The sequence below is a fragment of the Callospermophilus lateralis genome, chromosome 11 (assembly GCF_048772815.1).
Source record: "Callospermophilus lateralis isolate mCalLat2 chromosome 11, mCalLat2.hap1, whole genome shotgun sequence".
Classification (NCBI taxonomy): Eukaryota; Metazoa; Chordata; class Mammalia; order Rodentia; family Sciuridae; genus Callospermophilus; species Callospermophilus lateralis.
In genome coordinates, this window is record NC_135315.1 from 52,119,017 (window position 1) to 52,125,016 (window position 6,000).

The 6,000-nt window shown below is 48.3% G+C and overlaps 1 protein-coding gene across 3 annotated transcripts in view; it reads right to left on the reverse strand.

The window, feature by feature from the left end:
* Myh10 (myosin heavy chain 10) overlaps positions 1-4,386 on the reverse strand; it is a 137,607-nt gene extending 133,221 nt beyond the window's left edge. For 2 of the 3 annotated variants that reach the window (XM_076871769.1, XM_076871767.1), the window contains exon 1: positions 4,280-4,386. The gene's annotated coding sequence lies outside the window, so the exon portion shown is untranslated. Of the gene's footprint in view, positions 1-4,272 lie in introns of all 3 variants that reach the window. The other variant, XM_076871768.1, reaches the window with a different exon arrangement.
* Between the last annotated feature and the right edge of the window lie 1,614 nt (positions 4,387-6,000).

The following is a 6,000-nucleotide window of genomic DNA, read 5'->3' on the forward strand; positions in this document are numbered from 1 at the left end:
CTGTAAAAGGAAAAAAAAAAAAAAAAACCCCATTACTCCCATTACCCCTAGGGACTGGACTCATGACTATTAACAAATCGTTCCAACTTAAACACTGCATACTGGTAAAAAGGAAGGCATGGGAATCATCCTAGATGAATTTGAAGACAAGTAATAGAACACAACACTCTATCTTTTGGAAGCACAGAATCTACTAAAAGAAAACATATCCAACTACAACAAAGTATGATAATAAGTTACTCATTATTCTTGTTCAGTATTAACTGTATATTCTATATGGCACTTAGGAAACCATCTTGCTGACAGTAAGCATGCACACATTGCTTTGATTTACCTTGGGTATATAATTACATGCTTAAATTGTAGGTAGCTATAAATTAGAATAACTTTACAGGTCATTTCTAGAACAGGTCATTTCTAGGGCAGGTCTAGAAAAACGAATTAGATTAAGTTATCAAATTGGGACAGTTAAAACTTATCAGTACTTTTTCTAGGTATAAAAATGCTTATAATTTAATAAGAAAAAAAATCAATAGATCCCCAAAAGTTCACAAATATGTAAATTACATATACACATCTTTTTTTTTTTTTTAGTGGAATAAATGTTCTTTTGAGTTTTTTACTGCACAGTAGGATTACAAATTACTTTGCTTTTTCCCCCCAGCTTTTTCTACAACTGAACACTGTGGGGATGGTCACCTGTTCCTTGCTGAATCCTAAGCTCTGAGCCTAGCCCCTTGTACACAATAAGGTCTCTATACATATTGATCAACCTTCCATGATAGGCCCCCACCCTCACAGTGAGCTTCAACTTCTCCACAATCACAAACCTACTATTCCTTCCACTCCTGACCCAAATGCTACCCTTTCAGAAGTTCTTTTCAGGTCAATCTGGCAATTTAATCCTCTCCTTCTCCTAACATTTTGTACTGTTCTTCTGGCAAGTGTCCTTGTCCTGCGTTGCATTGCACCAAAGGGCCTAGCAGGTAGTAGGTCCTCATATTGTTGTTTAACTGCAGAGTTCATGAGGCTACTGAAGATATTTTGTTCGGTTTAACTCTTCACTTGTGACTGCCAAATATGTTATGTTTTTTCACTCCACTGTACATCTGGTACCGAATCTGAATAATACTGGTATTTAACAATGTACCACCCCCAAATGTTTTGTCTTGTTGAAAGGTTCATGCCACAGTTTTTTTTATTATTATTATTTGTAGATGGACACAATACCTTTATTTTGTTTTTATGTGGTGCTGAGGATTGAACCCAGTGCCTCACGCAAGCTAGGCAAGCACTCAACCACTGAGCCACAACCCCAGCCCCCATACCACAATTTTTAAAATAGTTTATTCCACATATATCCTAAATTATATATCCCTTATTATGTCCAGGCACTATTCTAAGTACTTTACATATATCAACTGTTAATCTTCACAACAGTGCTATGGGGTAAGGGCCATTAAAATCTCCATTTCACAGATGAGGAATGTGAGGTACAGAGAAAGCCAATAACTGGTGCAAGGTCACACACCTTACAAGTAACAGGGTTGGGATGAAGTCCAGAGTTCAGGTCCAGCATTCAGACTACAGTGACGGAAGGTAAGAGGGAGGAAATTGTGAAGGGCATGTAGTATTTTTTTTGATACCAGTCTATCAAAAAAAAAAAAATCCTACCAATTATGACTTGAAAACTACAGGCTTAGTCAGTGAACCGACTAGCACAATCTGACCAAGGTTTCATATTTTATAGAAAAAAATGCCCATATTTAGGGGGAAAAGGAATAAACAGGCACCTTTTCAGCAAACATGAAGATAATCTGGAGGTTTATCTTAGAGTCATTTGAACTAACTGCTTAATTATAACTAAGTCATTTATCTGTGAATGAATTAAATAATACTGTACATATTATCAGGGAACAACAGAACCATAGTTCCCATCACCAAAACTGGTTTTAGACACATACACACCCCTGGGGCTCCATCCACCCAAGCCATATTTTACTTTCAAAGAAAGGCCACCCAGCTAACTTCTCAACTGCCCCCCAGCATCCCTTCTATAGTAGAAAATAATTCAGAGGAAAACAATTCAATTTTTTGAATATCTTGCTTAGGGAAAAGCAAAAAAAAAAAAAAAAAAAAGGATAAGTTATCCAGGATAGAGCATCCTTGTAAAACAACAGACAATTAAAACAGAACTGCCCCAATTTGTGTAATGCTAGCTACCACTGAGGTCACTTACATTACAGAATTGTGCAAGTCTGTTAATTTATCAAAACTCTGCTTAAACAAATGATCCCACACTAAAGGCAAAAGACCACTATTGCTATTTATGGCCTGGACCATCTGCCAATTAATACTGTTATACTGTGCTAAATATTTCCAAACCTTTGATCCAAAACCAGGAATTTTAATTCCTCATATATGATAATAAAGTACATATACCAGTGAAGCATACAGTCTTCCACCCTACAATGTGCCCTTCAAATTTTCCTCCATCTCACCTTCCATTCAGTCTCTTCATTGTAATGATTTCCCTAAAGAGCCCAAACAGCCAGGCTCTCCCAGGCCACATCTTTTTTGCTGCAAAAAGCTTGTGCTATATCACACAATTATACCATCTGCTTTCTCTCGATAAGGACAGGGAAGAACTGAATTTAAGATGCAGAAGTGAGGAGATGCATAAAATGGCCACTTTTCCAGAACCAGGGACAGACAGGGCATACTAAAAACATCAAAAGCATGGGACTCCAAGAATAATTAATAGAGGCAGATTGATGGAGATAAAACAATGAACAGATTATAAAGTTTTCCAGAGTGAGATACTATCCAGAATAATTAAACCGGACTCAAGGAATCCTCAGTTTCAATGCTAAAAAAAAACACCAAAATCTCAGCAAAGCCAAAGTATTATATTTAGTATTATATTATTCTGCGAAAACAGCAGTCTTTGTTTCATCTGCAGCCTGGATCTACCCCGCCTGCTTTCCCCTACCCCACCCCAGTCCACCCCACCCCCTTCCATCCACCGCAGTGATCTTGAAGGGAGCTGCAGAGGCCCTAAGACACAGAGATAACGGTCGTAGGCAGAGGCCACGTTACCCAGACCTCACCAGCCGGGGTCAGACCCGCGGAGTCGCCAACCTCTTTCCTAAGGCCCCAGTTCAGGCAGGCCTGGCTGGGGGCCTCCCGGGTCTCCGGGCCGCATCCGCCCACCACAGGCCCACAAAGCCCCGGCCAATGCTAGGACCGACTCGGCAGCTTCAACTTCCCTACGACCTATTTCTAGCCTGATTTTTAGGGGATCAGGGTGTGACCCCCCAACTGCAGAAGACAAGGAAGAGACTCTGAGGCGAGCCATTCCCAGATCACTTACACAATAAAGGGATCCCGAGGCAAGGGCTGACCCTCCCCCCGGCCGCCCTGCTGCAGCGCGCCCCCGCCACATTTCCCGCCTCGCCCCCCCAAACCGCGCGGGCCTCGCCGGGCGTCCACCCCCAGCCCTGGCGGTCCACGGAGCGCGCGGCATGCCGCCGCCTCCCCTTCTCCTTTCCCAGCGCCCGCAGAGTGCGACCCTCCCCGCGACCGCAGCCGGCTCGGGAGCTCCACACCCGCCGCGCGCTCTCCAGGCTCCGCAAAGCCTCTAGCTCCGGTTCCTGCACCCCACGGGGCCGGCGCTAGCCTTCTGAGCCCTCGGCGAACTCTTCTACCGCGCCCTGGGAGCCCGGCCCGGCCTAACCCACCCAGGGGTCCTTCCTGTCCAGCGCAACCTGGCCACCACGATCACGCCACAGCAGGGCACGGTCCTCTCCTAGGAGGTAGACACAGACCAGCAGGGCATACCGGGACCCCCGCCAGGGAACTAGAACCCCAACTCCACACCGCCAGGGACCCCACACACTGAGGACCTGGCCCCCACATCCCCGCCCCCAAATCTCCATCCTCAGTCCCCCAGGGGTCGCCTTCCCGTACACCCCGGCCCAGATCCCTGCAAGGATCTCTCTCTCGAGGACCTCATTCCCCGACCCTCCAGGGGTCTCTCCATCTTCACCTACTGGGGTCCTCTTACCCACTCTCTGCCCAGGTCCTTGCTCACACGAATCGAAGGTCTCCTCAGCATAAACCCTCCCGCCTAGATCCCCTTCTGCTTTCCCCAGCTCCCGCTTTGGCTTGGTCCCTGTGCTCCAAAGCCGCCCGGTCCTCCCAGCCCGGAATCCTTCTCTGCCCCCAAAAAACCTGCCCCGGACTGCCGCACTCGGACCCGGACAGCCGTACCTCTCACCTTCAGCCGAAGATGGTGGCGCCGGCGCACGTCCCCAGCCGCGACCACAGATCCGGCGCCTCAGTCCCAAACCCACCGCTGCCTCCGCCGGGCTCCTTTAGCACTGCTGCTAGCGGCTGCCCCACCCACTCCCACCCTCATTGGGCCATCTCCACGCCCATCACCGCCGCCCCCAGACCCACTGGTCCGTTTGCGCGCCCATCTCCTAGAGAAGACGTTAGCAACCCGAACGAAGCTACCTTCCCGAGTCCGGCTCCCTCCACCCACCTGGACTGATGCTCATTGGCTCCCGCTCCCGGCCCAGGCCCCCAGAGCCCCAATCTCATAGGCTAGCCCTCATGCCCGTCAAAAATTCCGGGAGGTGCGGTCGGGGCAGTGGCGGGCGATTGGCTGGCTCGGGTGGAGATGGACAGCTGAGGCTGGCTGGGCGCTTAGCTATCCCGCAAGGCAGCGAGGTCTGACCGGGTTGGAGCCGGCGCGCATCGCCGGCCAGGACTGTGCACACCGTGAGGCAGGTGCGCTGCAGCAGGGGCCCCCCAGCTCCGACTACAGGAAGAGTCGGGAGGCCGCTGTAGCCCACTGGAGCACCTGGCCACCCCCTGGGATTAACGAAGCCTTGTGTCCCGCGGCAGAACCAGCTTTCACTGCGGAGTCCTGGCCCGGGGTACTGCCGACAGGGGCGGGGCCCCAGCGCGGTCCTGAGGCCTGACGTCACCCCAGGGCGGCGCGGGGGGTGGGGGCCGAGGCTCTGCGGCTCACCTGCAGTGGGGGAGGGGTGCAGCTCCGCTCATGCGCCAGGGCCCTACCTGGGCCCCGCTGCAGACATAGTGCACTGCTAAACACTGTCGCGACTTGGGACCCCAAACCGGTGCTACCGGCTAATCTCCTAGTGCCGGGACACCTTCCTCGGTTGCCGCAGTTTTGGTGTTAGCGAGGGGAGGGGCCTTCCTGTTCAGTCTCTAGGCAATGCTGAGATTCCAGAAGAATGAGATTCCAGAAGAATGAGGTCTTGGAGAGAAGACTTGGGAAAAAGACTTCATTCGCCTTATTCATTCATTCGTCCATTCATTTATCAAGTAGAGCTTCCTATTTGAGAGTGGTGTGAGGGTTTCGCAGGTTTCCTGTAGGGCTGTCATATTGCCTAGGGCCCATGGGCCGTCCAAAGGCCCTAAAAAATATCTGGGCTGGGACACTCCAAAAAAAGCAAAAGAAACTGGAAAATCAAAGTTAACAAATAGTTAATGAAATGTCTGCAGAATCTAGGCAACAACAACACAATTCTTACTTAACTATATGTGTACAATTACAATAAAGTTTAAATCACAAGAACAAAATTATTTGTTCCTACAAAAACTGAAAGTTGAGGGCTGTGGTTGTAGCTTGGTAGTAGAGTGCTCACCTCGCATGTGGAAGGCATTGGGTTTGATCCTCAGCACCACATAAAAATCAAATAAAGGTATTGTGTCCATCTACAACTAAAAAAATTTTTTAAATAGTTGACAATAGCTTTTTCAAAAAAAATTTGCAGCAAGATGTAGTTATTTAATATTGAATATATGAGTGCATTTAAATATGTATGATGTAAGTGCCTCTGAAACTTCTAGTCTGATGAAAAGTGAATAAAACAACCCAAACCAGGCAGGAAGTGATAAGGAAATGTTGGTGGAATTCAGAGAAAGCTCCAAGGCAGCTGTGTGCAGAGCCCTTCCTTGGGAAGTGGA